The sequence below is a fragment of the Sarcophilus harrisii genome, chromosome 2 (genome assembly GCF_902635505.1).
Source record: "Sarcophilus harrisii chromosome 2, mSarHar1.11, whole genome shotgun sequence".
Lineage (NCBI taxonomy): Eukaryota > Metazoa > Chordata > Mammalia > Dasyuromorphia > Dasyuridae > Sarcophilus > Sarcophilus harrisii.
In genome coordinates, this window is record NC_045427.1 from 108,526,095 (window position 1) to 108,538,800 (window position 12,706).

Below are 12,706 nucleotides of genomic sequence, written 5' to 3' on the forward strand. Positions count from 1 at the left end.
ACATTCAGGTAGTCCAGTATTTCTTCAATTTTTTTCTACTTGATCTATTTTCCTAGTAAGTTGTATTTTCTATGAGCTACTTCAGATTTCCTTCTTTTCCACACTTTTGAATATTTTCTTGCTGTCTCATGGTGTTATTACCTTCTATTTGGTGCATTTTAATTTTAAAGGGATTTTGTGGCTTGGGCTAGGGTTTGTATCTTTTGTGCCAAGCTATTAATTTCCTTTCTAATGCTTCCATAGCTCACATTTCTTTTCTAGTTTTTTCCCGTAGTCTTAGCACTTTTTTATTTGATTAAAAAATTATCTATTTTATTTAAATTCTTATTTTCTCTGTTCTAGAAATTCTAGTTGAATTCTAATGAATCTGTATTTTACTTTGAGGCTTTGCTTATAGATGTTTTAGAGTTTTTAGAGTTATTCTCTCTGGGTTTATGTCTTAAGTATCTCTGTCATCATAATAGCTTTTAATGGTAGAATTAAATATTTTTTGTTTGTTTGTTTATTCTTCCAGCCTACTTCTTGACTTCAGATTTGATGTTAGAGCTAGGCTCTGCCATACTTCTAGAGGAAAGGTCTAGGCTGACCTTGGTGCTGCTTTCTTGAGGTATTGAGTGGTCTATTATCCCAAGTTAGGCTGGAGAACAACAAATTTTCAATGCTCCCAAAATCACTTCATCCAGGGTAAAGTTATCGCTGCTTTCTTGGTCCAAACTCAGCAAGTTTCTGATCTAGTTTTGGGTTTAAGCAAGAGTAGAATGCTGTTGAACTCAGCTACTATCAACTTCCTGGGAAGCATTACTGATTTTGAGTGATTGAACTTCAAGACTTCCTTTGGTCTGGGTTTCTATCTTTGAAATTCCTCTGTTACGCTTCATTAAGATTGGGCTAGAAGCTAGAACTGAAACCCTTCTCTGTTCCTAGGGTATAAGTCTCACCATAGCTATTTGATTTTTGACATTGCTTCTCTCAGCCTACAGCCTGTTGCCAGCTTCTTACCTCAAAATGCCACCACTGAGTGCAGTTCTTTTTCACAGTCCACCCTGGATCTGTGACCTAGAACTGGGTATGGGACAGTTAGCACTTGAATCTTCAGTAAGCCCTGGGACCTTCTCTCACCCCACTGTGTAGTCTCTCCCTATACAATGGAATGGTTCTTATGAAATGTTCCTTCCCCATTGTCTGTAGACACTGTCTCCTTATGCTGACATAGGCTGGAAAAAATGTTGATTTTTTTTGGATTTCGCCATCAGGATTTTGTCTGGTACATTTTCTAGATCTGTTTAGAGGAGGTTTAGGGTGGGAAGAACTCTCTGTACCCAACTACCCAATCGTTTTGACTTCCCACCCACTTACTTTTTAACCCTTACAATATGATTTCCAGCCTTGCAAATCAACTGAAACTGCTTTTTTTGAAGTTAACTAACAATCTCTTACTTGCTAAATTCATAGCCTTTCTTCAGTCTCCTTTCTTTTTATCCTCTTCACAACATTTGCCACTGTTAATCACAGACTCTTAAATACTCTTTTCTTCCTATGTTTTTATCATACTACTTTTCCTGGTTTTCCATTTGCTTGTCTGGCTATTCCTTCTCAAGTTCCTTTACTGGATCACCATTTATATTCAACCACCAAAGCTCCATTCTGGGTCATCTTCTCTTCTATCTGAACTCTACATCTATCTCTGTCTCTCTGTTTCTCTGTGTCTGTCTGTCTGTTTCTCTCATCCTTTCCTTTGGGGTTTAATTGTCATCTTTATGCAGAGGTCTTCCAAATCTATATATCCTACCTAAATTTTTCTCCTACTCTCCAAATTAATTAATTAGCAAACCTTTATTAAGCAGTTACTATCTGTCTCTGTGCTCAATATTGGGAAATATAAAAGAAAAAAAACAAATCTCTCACACCCTATTTGACTACTCTACCTGGATGTCTTATAGGGATCACCCACTCAACTTGTGAAAAAAAAAAAAGAGCTTATTAAAAATATTTTCGACCTTTTGTGGACCTCCTGAATCTTAGGATCCCCCAAGAATCTCTGAATTACCCTTTGAGAATTAGTGATCTAGATACCCCCCTCCCTCATTATACTGATGAGAAAATTGAGGCCCAGAGAAGTTAAAGTCACTTGACCATGGTCATGTGGGTAGTAAATGACAGAGAGGGGTTTAAACTATGTCTAATATTCTTTTTCATGTGCTATGGTGCTTTAACCTCCCATTTCCAATCAATTGCCATAGCTTATCAATTCTACTTCTACAATATATCTTGTTTTTATCCTCTTCTATCCAACAAGGCCCTCATCACCTCTTGAAGATCAGGCTCTTGATCTCTCCAAACCTGCATAGTTTTCCTAAAACATGAGTGTGATCATATTAATCCTCTACTCAAGAATTTTCAGTGACTCTCCATTGCCTCTAGGATAAAATATATATACCCTTGTTTATCATATAAAACTCTTCACACTTTGGCACCTCTATCTTTCCAAAGTAATTGTATATCACTCCTCTTTGAATACTCTATATGCCAATTAAAATAACTTATTGACTGATTCTCAGACTCAGTTTATCCATCTTCTTCCTGCTTCTATATCTTTGTGCAAATCACCCTGGGATCCCCCACCTACCCTTAAGTCACTTCCTCTTCACTTCTGCCTCTTAGAATCACTAGTTTTCTTTAAGACTAAACTTTTGTGCTACTTCATACATGAACATTTTCCTGATACCTTGTTAAATGCTCTTTCATTTCTCATATTATCTCATAATATCATATTTCTCATATTATCATTTTCCTGTGTAATCTTTTTTGATGGCAGGAGCTATTTTTTTCTTTTTAAAGTTTTATTGCTGTTTTGTTTTTACATTACAAACATTTCCAGATTACTCCTAACCAGTGAAAGCTCTTATAATAAAGTAAAACAATTAAAACAAAACAAACATTACAGTGATTTCATCTAAAAGTGCATGCAACATTCCATATATGTAGCCATATTTATATATTTTTTCTCTTCTTCTTTTTTCTACTCCATTAAAAAAAAAAGACAAGAGCAATAAATTCCTTGTGACAAATAAGCATAGCCAAACAAAAATCCCTTATTAGCTATATAGAGATGTGTATACACACACATATGTGTTACAGTGATCACCCCCGGCTCCTAATGCCTGAAGGTCAAGTATATTTCATTTTGTTCAAGCTTTTTGCCATTGACTATAGTTTCCATGGAGGGTCTTCTCCAATTGTAAGAGGTATCTTTCCCCTCAGTTCCATTTAATCCAATTAATTTTTACAAAGGAATATTTATTTCAAAGGAGGCAAGGAAAAACATACACCTTGCTATACTCCTGGAACATGTGAGTATAATCTCCCCTTGTACCACATCATATTCTAGGGAGGGGACCAGGATTAGGTTGATCGTTTAGCTTATTTCTTATATAACCCAGTACCAAATTTCAAATCCAAAGCCATCATCCATGGGCTTCAGTCTCAGGCATATTGGCTTCTTGTAACTTTCTTGCTGGGTAACTCTGGAATCCTGCTTCCAAATCTGCCATGACTTAAACTGTAAGATTCAGTGGGGGATTCTACTATCTGCATCTAAGAACTAAAAAAGACAAACAGCACAAACCAAAACAAAATCCTAATCTCAAATTTGTCTCAGGGTCACAGGATAAAAATGGAGGAAGGGAAGATGTAGTCCTTCCTTTCTGAATGGCGAGGGAAAGAGAGGGAGACTGTTCTAAGATGGCAATTTTAAAGACATGGCCTTTTCTGGCTATACAACCAATTGAAAAGAGAGCCACCATGTGATAAGGTTATGCAGAATATATTCTCCCAGAAGTTGGTTTCTCCATTTTAGGTGATCTAAGAATGTTCTAATACTCTGTTACATATGTATATATGTGTCTATCTGCACACACATATATGAATGGTATATATGTATATAAATATGCATGTGTCATATGTGTTATATCATATAAGTGTATACCACACATATGTGTATATGTGTTTTCCTCCATTATTTATCAGGAGGTATATAGTATGCTTTGCCATTGATCCTCTGGAATCATGAATGGGTATTTCATTGATTATAGTTCTCACAACTTTTAAAGCTGTTTGTCTCTTCAGTGATGTTATTATTGAATAAATGCTCTCCTGGATCTACTTATAGTGCTTTGCATATAATAGATACTTCATAAATGTCTGATGGATTATATCATTAGAAAACCAAAGGAGGACATATGAGGAAGAAAAAAAAAACTTGTTTTTTAGAATTGAATTGCAAAAGGGGGGTGAATAGTAGAAAAAATAGTAGATAGATCATACAGGGCAAAGATACTTCTAGGAATGCCTGGTTTGCTATTCCTGAAATAAAGAAGGCCTTTAGTATATATTTTATGGGAGCTATTTAGAAATAGATAAAATAATTAAATTGTTGACTACATAGTAAATCTTAAGACTTTTTACATCTTTAAAAAACCTTTAATATATAGTGTATCTTCTTACCTTTTGATCAAATGAGATATTTGTAAAATGCTTATTTAACACAGTAAGCATTTAATAAATGCTTATTCCCTTCCCTTCCACTACAATCACTTGTGTTACATAGTCTAGCACTGAGTTCGTAAAAACTTTGACATATATTCTTTAACTCTTCATCATAAAACTATATATTTAACACATTGAATATTAAGAGTACCTTTGAGAACAGTCTATTTTGTCAAGTCTAGCATTGATTATAGCCCATGTGTTTTAAATGTGGTTTAAATCAAATTCTGAGACCACTGAAGCATGTTTATGTCCATCTCTTGGATAAATTTCTTAACTTCATGTGACACATGGTATAGTAGCAAGATCATGTTGCAGTAATTCATCTATATTTTGGAATTGATATAATTTGGGACAATTCTGCTTCTTGGTATATCACTGCCATACTTCTCCAAGGAAGACTTTAATTCTTGCTAGGAGAAGAAAAACGATTTGAGGCAAAAAGCTGGGCTGGCCAGATGTTCTTATAGTATTATTAAGACTTCTGAGAATGGTTTAGATATAGTTTCAAATGAAAAAGTTTCATCATTTAAAATTACCTTTTCCTGAACTTTAGTAATCCAGTAATTAATAATTTAGTAATCCAGTCTTTGTATTGCAGTAGTCATATTTGTGCTGCTAAGTGGTTAGGTGGGTAATGAGGAAGATGAGTTCAAATCTGGCCTCAGGTAATTATTAGCTATGTGACCTATTTACTTCAATTTTCCCATCTATAAAATGAGCTGAAGAAGAAAATGACAAACCAGTGCAGTATCTTCCCCCCTAGTGCCCCACTCCCAAAATAAAACTCAAGGGATCATAAAGAGTTGGATACCACTAAAATAATTCAACAACTTTGTATTGTTTTGCCCATGACAAGCATTTCCCCCTCCCCTTTAGAGTAATAATTAATAATGGTTTACTGGTCTTCTACCTACTCTTCAAAGTTTAAGAATTCTGTGTTTCTCTTGTAGATAAATGCATAACTGTCAGCTGATATGTCTCACAAAGTCTTTGTGTATTTTCTGAGGCTTAATTGAGGGTTTTTTGTTGTCCTTGTTGTTGGCTTGATTTTGTTTTGTTTTTAGGAATAATTTGTCAAGTTCTTAGTGACTTCATTACTTCCCATGGTTCGAATTATCACTTTTAGATAGATAACTCATAGATCTATATATCCATTCTTCATTTCAATCCAGAATTCCAGTATCACATCACCAATTTGCCTTTTGATATATTGAATTTAATGTTCCATAGGTGTCTCAAATTCAAAACAAAGCAAATAAAATTTACCCACTTTATTTTTCAACCCACACATTTTCCAAATTTCTTTATTTCTGTCAAACTATCTTTTCACTTCTTCAGATTCACATTTTAGGTATTATTCTCAATTATTCACTCTTAGGAACCCCATATATTAAGTCTATTGCCAAATCTTACCATTTCTTCTTCCAGAACATCTCTCATTTACATCTGATTCATTACATTCTTTCAGGCATTTACCCAGGTTAGACTCTTATCAACTCTTACATGGGCTATTGCAATTATTCTTCCTACTCCATCTTTCACATAAATGCTAAAGTGATTTTCCAAAATTTGACTATGTTTCATCTACTCAATAAATTCGAGTAGCTCTTTACTACTTTTAATCAATCAACAAACAATTATTAAGCACCTTTGTATCAGGCACTGTGCTAAGCATCTGGGATATAAAGAAAGATTAAAAAACAGCTCACAGTCTAATGAAGGAGACAACATGCAATTAACAGTGGATAAACAAGACACATGTAGCCTAAAATGGTGATAATCTCAGAAGGAAGGCATTTAAGATTAAGGCAGACTGGGTAGTTTCTTATAGAACACTTCTAGGATCAAATCAATTAACAAGCATTTATTAAATACTTGCTACATGCCAGGCTCTGAGCTAAATGTACAGTTCCTTCATATAAGGAGTTTGCCTATACATTCCTTTTTTTAGCATTTATAATCCTTTAAGGGGCAGCTAGATGGTAACAGTGGATAGAGCATCAGTCCTGAAGTCAGGAGGACCTGAGTTCAAATCCAACTTCATGTATTACTAATTATATGGCCGTAGGCAAGTCACTTAACCCCAATTGACTCTCAAAAAAAAAAAAAATCTTCAAACCCTGATGTCATCCTCTTTCCTGACTTCTAATACAGTACTTCTCTCTAAGCACTCTACATATCCCACAAACTGGTCTCCTTACTGTTCTCTACCCATGACTCTGCATTTGTACCAGTTGCTCACCTCCCTCTCTTAAAATCCCTGATGTTTTTCAGGACTCAGCTCTAAAGTCACTTTCTATGAGGCCTTACCTCCTTCTGCCAGTTACTAATGCAGTACCTTACTTGCATTATTTTGTATCTATATATGTATGTCTACATATGTGCATATTGATTCTCTTGTTAGAATGTTACCTCCTAGAGGCCAGTGAGTAGCTTGTTTATCTTTGTATCCTTAGGATTGAGCAACTAGTTGCTAGTTCAGAGGACATCTTAATAAATTCTTGTTAATAGAATGATTGCTACTCTACTTCTTTTACCCATTTTTCCCTTTTGAATAAGTTATACTTTTTCCATTGCCACATTATAGTGATAAGTCCTTTTCAAACAAGGTTCAATGATACCTATGAAATCAGATTTGTTTTCCTGCTTTAGGGTCTCTAATTTCCTTTGTTCACATATTAAGTGTTTGTGTATACACATCTGAAACTTTAAGTTTTATTGTTGGCACTTTTCTTGGATTTTTACCTCCCATGAATCATGGAGTTTCTTTATTACTTTTCTTTTTCTTTTTTTCCCCCTACACCTTTTTGTGGTTTTTAGTTTGGGATGTACATAGATAGCTTTCTTCCTTTTCTTCTTTTTAAGTTTAAATTCTCTTTTATTAGTCTCTCAAAACTCAAGGCCAATACATTTTTAGCAATTCTTATTATGTACACTCCTGGCCAAAAGAGTACATCATTCTAGTATTTTTGAACCACAATTTAGCAATTCAAGTTCTATTTTCAAATATTATTTTTCTAATTGACTATCCAATTCCCAATCAGCTTTTCTCCTGTAAAACTTTTACCTTCAAGAGTTTCAATCATTAGCAACAATGAAAATACTACTTGTGCTCCTAAGACCTTTAGCTTTTTTTTTTTTAAACCTAGTACTTTATTATCTTTAGCACTGCTTTCTAGATTTCTTCTGGCAGTATTTTTGCCCATGCAAATCACCAAAAGTGCTCAAGTCATCAAGTTTAAAAGTCTTGAGAAGTTCTCAAAATATGTTCTAATTACATTCTCCATAAGAGACCTCTTATGGTTGGTGTCATGTCAACAGAAAACTGCCTCAGTATCTTTTATTTTATTTTTTGCTTTTTATTTACAAGATATATGCATGGGTAATTTTTCAGCATTGACAATTGCAAAACCTTTTGTTCCAATTTTTCCTCTCCTTCCCCCCACCCTTCCCCCAAGATGGCAGGTTGACCAATACATGTTGAATATGTTAAAGTATAAGTTAAATACAATATATGTATACATGCCCATACAGCTATTTTGTTGTACAAAAAGAATAGGACTTTGAAATAGTGTACAATTAACCTGTAAAGGAAAACAAAAATGCAGGTGGACAAAAATAGAGGGATTGGGAATTCTATGTAGTGGTTCATGGTCATCTCCCAGAGTTCTTTCATTGGGTGGTTCAATTCATTACTGCTCTATTGAAACTGATTTGGTTCATCTCATTGTTGAAGAAGGCCATGTCCATCAGAATTGATCATCATATAGTATTGTTGTTGAAGTATATAATAATAAAGCAAAAAGAGAATCAAGGAGGGAATGGATCCTCTGAGGCAAATATAACATTAACAGATAAGAGAAAAAGGATCAATTCAAATAGTATTTTGTTTCCATGTTCTCTATTAAGGAAGCCCATCTTCAGACTAGAACAAATATGGCTGAGCAATTTGGAAACCCAAAATGTTTGAATAAATAGTAAAGGAATGCAAATATAGCTGTTCTAAATGAGCTCACATCTTCAGTTTCAAATTAATCTCACTGCAGAATACTAAAGCCATTTGTAAATAAGAATCGTGAATAGCTGAATAATAGTAAGCTACCTGTGGGATCTTGGGCAACTTAAGCTGGCCTCAGTTTCTTCATATGTAAAATGAGAATGTTGGGCTAGATGCCCTCTGAGATCATTTCCAGTTCTAGATCTATGATTGTAATCTTAAAAACAAGACCAGGAGAAGTATCAGAATTACAGTCAGTAAAATGTTGTCCAGGTTTCAGATAAGAGTGGAAGGTATGTTCTGAAAATTTTTGAGAGGTGGACTTGACATCCACCACCTACCCACAAGCAAAATTTTAAACATAGTATTAAATGAATAATTTGTAAATTTTTAGAAAAAGAACATTTAGAATACTCCCTATAAACCATCCTGAGTTCATAAAGAATAAACCATTCCAAAATAGCCCCATTTTCATTTTTATTAATATTATTAAAATAAGAGTTCAGGGAAATACTATTGATATATAGAGATTTCAGCTAGGTATTTGACAAAATCTTGATAACCTTAAAGACAATATTTTAAAACACAGATGCATATATAAGGCCAAAGAAAGTGGGGGAACTCTGGGTGAGGTATAAGACCCTTTAGCTCAGAGGGAATCTCCTGACAATGTCTAGTTCAGATCCCCATGTCCCCTAAGGACTCTTGGCCTTCCTGAGAAGTCAGGAAGTGTGACAACCTGTGTTGTAGTTGAAACAGAGTGATACCAAGTGGCAAAGAGTCATCTACATACAATAGCAAGTTGTCTATGTGGTCCTGCACACAGTATATAGTTAGCACATGAACAGTGTTATTTGGGTTATATAAGGGTATTAAGGTATATAAGGCTGAGAGAATTTGGAATAAATGGACTCCATCTTTGACCATCCTCATGGGTCTCTGCTTCATCACTCCTCCACTAAGACCAAGGACTCGGCCTGGTCCTGAGATATACTCCAGAGAGCTAGTCCAGATGGTATATTTTGGCACCCCAGCATGGGGGCTCTAGAAAGCATGGAACATTTTGGCACTCCTGCTTTAGGACTCTAGAAAGTATACTACAGATACTAATGCGGTAAATATAAGGAGTAGAATAAGATTCATGACTGGTTAAATGATCATAACCAAAGAGTTTTGGTTAGTGGATTTTATATCAGATTGGGGTGAGTACTATAGGACTCAATCTTCAGATTTGTCAGGTTTAATGTTTTTAATCAAATATTTTGATGAAAACATATAGGTATGATGATAATGTGGATAAAATAAAACTAATAGAACAGGAACTGCTACGTTAAATGATAGAATACAAATCAATATCTAACACAATTTGAACAGGCTAAAGGATGGGCTAAATTTAACAAGATGAATTTAATAGGTATAAGTGTAGAGTCTATGCAGTTAGGTTCAAAAAGTTAATGTGTACTTATTGGATAAGGAGAAATGGATTAATTTAAATGAATGTAAAAATACTCAGGAACCTATATTCTCTGAAAGCCCAATGTGGGTCATTAGTGTGAGGTGGCTGCCAAAAAAAAAAAAATTGTCCTATCTTAATAAATAGCATATAGTCTTCAGAATAAAGGAGGCAAGTCTTACTGTACTTGGTACCAGTCAGATCATAATTGGAGTTGTTTTCAATTGTAAGCAATACATTTTAGGGTCATTGACAAATTGGAACGTACAGAGAAGAAGACAAGTAACCAGGATGTAAATATACAAGAAACTATACCATGTGAGGAATAATGGAAGGAACTGGAGATGGTTAGCTTGAAGAAAAGTAGATACAGAAATGTGATAGTGGCCAGAGATCAAGCATATCTAAATATCATGTCTCTGAAACTGCACAATGCTCTGATAGTAGATGATTCATATTTTAGTTGAATAATTGTCTTCTTATAACAAGGGCAATACAGAAAATCTGTGCTCCAGAGGGCAGAATTAGTTGTAAACTATAGATTCAGCTAACACAAAAATAAATCTTGACCACGGGGTTAAAAAATGGAACAGAGTATCTTATAAAACAATGATTTCCCTATCACTGCACGCAGTCAATAAGCAGTTAAATGAACATTTGTCAGATGTGATAGAATTCCTGCATTTGGTAGCACTATATGATTCCTAAGAGTCCTCTTAAGATTCTGTGACAGATTCTACTGTACATCTTCTACTTTCTGAGATGTAAATAATCTCAGTTTATGTGCTTTCTATTTTCCATTCAATTATTCAACAGGTACCTTTTGAGATTATAATTAACTACCTTTTAAAATAGTGCATAATACCATTATATGCCATGGGGACTTCAAAAGAGTAGTACTATGTGAGATACTTTTCTTTCCCTCAAGGAATTTCCAATCTAATAAGAATGAAAAGACATACTCAGATGTAACATTTTTATAATGGTACAAGACTGTTTATAACTAAATTGTCAAGATCAGCAGTAGAATCAGTGAATGTGGTATAAGTATTTTCATAGGAAAGAAAAATCAATTTAAGCTTAAACAGATGGGGAAGGTTTCATGGAGGAATTAGAACTTCAAGTATACCTTTAAAGGCTAGATAGCATAATGATAATAACTTTTGGTTCATGAAAAGGCATTGGTATCTTTCAAAAATTTTCTGATTTGCAACTTTTTTGCTCATGTGAAGAGCATTGGACCTGGAGTCGTGAGGACCTGAGTTCAAATTTGACCTCAGACATTTAACACTTACTAGCTATAGGAACCTGGGCAAATCACTGAACCCCATTGTCTAAGAGAGAGAAGAAACGGAAGAAAGGAAGGAAGGGAGGGAGGGAGGGAGGAAGAAAAGGAGAGAAGGAAGGGAGGGAGGGAAGGAAAGAGGGAGGGAAGAGAAGAAGGAAGGGAAAGAAGGAAGGAGGGAAGGAGGACTGAAGGATTTTTGATGAAAAATGCTATCCATATCCAAATAAGAACTGATTGTGTCTGAATATGGATCGAAGCATATTACTTTTTTTTTTAAACTTTATTTTTCTTGAGGGTTTTTTTTTGGGGGGGAGATTTCTATTTTTCTCACAATATGGCTTTTATTGAAATGTTTTGCATAACTTCACATCTGCCTTCTTAAAGGAGTGTGGGGGGAAGAGAAAGAATCTAGAACTCAGAGTTTTAAAAACAAATGTAAAAAAAATGTTTTACATGTAACTGGGAAAAATAAAATATTATTTTTTAAAACCCTGAGGACAATAGGAATGGAGTAGATGATTCTCTAATTCTTCCTTTCCCTTTCATCTTATGATTCTCACAGGATTAAGCATGTTGAAAACAATTGTTTCATATGCAAATATATATACTGGGGCACCTGCAAACACATACACAAATCACTTAGTACTGTTTTCATTATACTTCCTTAAAAGTCTTTCTGTCCAAGTAATTTCCTTAATGGTTTATTATTAGTAGGCTAAATTCTGAGCACTGGTAATAGTTACAATTTTTATGACTTTTTGACTTGCACAATCCATATAAATGCTTAAACAAAGGAAGAAAGCTTTGTACAATATCCTATAACCTATGGTGCCATTTGTTCATGTGTCTTTCTTGGTATTGAGTAACCAAAATCTATTTACAAGACTTTAAGATCATCTTTGAATTCATTAAATCTGCATAAGTCAGAGTATGACTCTGGATATATTGGTATCATGTAAAGGAAGATTAGATTTATTCTGTTTGATGACAGATTAGAACCAAAAAAGTTGCATGAACGTTGTCAAAGAGACCAATTTGGGCTTACTGCTAGAAAAAAACTAGCAATCAAGCTGTCCTAAAGTGGAATGACCTGTCTGGAAAAGTGATGGATTCCCCTTCTTTGGAGATCTTCAAGCAGAGGCTGAACAACTAATTGTTGGTTATGTTATAGTGAGGATTTTTTCATGTATGCTTTAGACTAGAAGGCCTTTTGAGGCCCTGTGACTGTTCTTCACTCATATAGTAGTATTTCTGATTTTTTGTTTGTTTGTTTTTGAATATGTCAGCAACAAAACCTAATTGTTTTGGTATTATGAAAATGAGTGTGCCAATGGAAAAAATTTCAGTCTTCATACAGTAAAATAAAAATAAAAAACACATGAAGGATCTGCAATCTAAGCATGGGGAACTCTTACCAATG

The 12,706-nt window shown here is 34.5% G+C and overlaps 1 protein-coding gene across 6 annotated transcripts in view; it reads right to left on the reverse strand.

Annotated features, from left to right (window-relative positions):
- The window catches only part of SERTAD2 (SERTA domain containing 2), a 239,777-nt gene that overhangs the window by 138,158 nt on the left and 88,913 nt on the right, over positions 1–12,706 (reverse strand). The window lies entirely within an intron of this gene.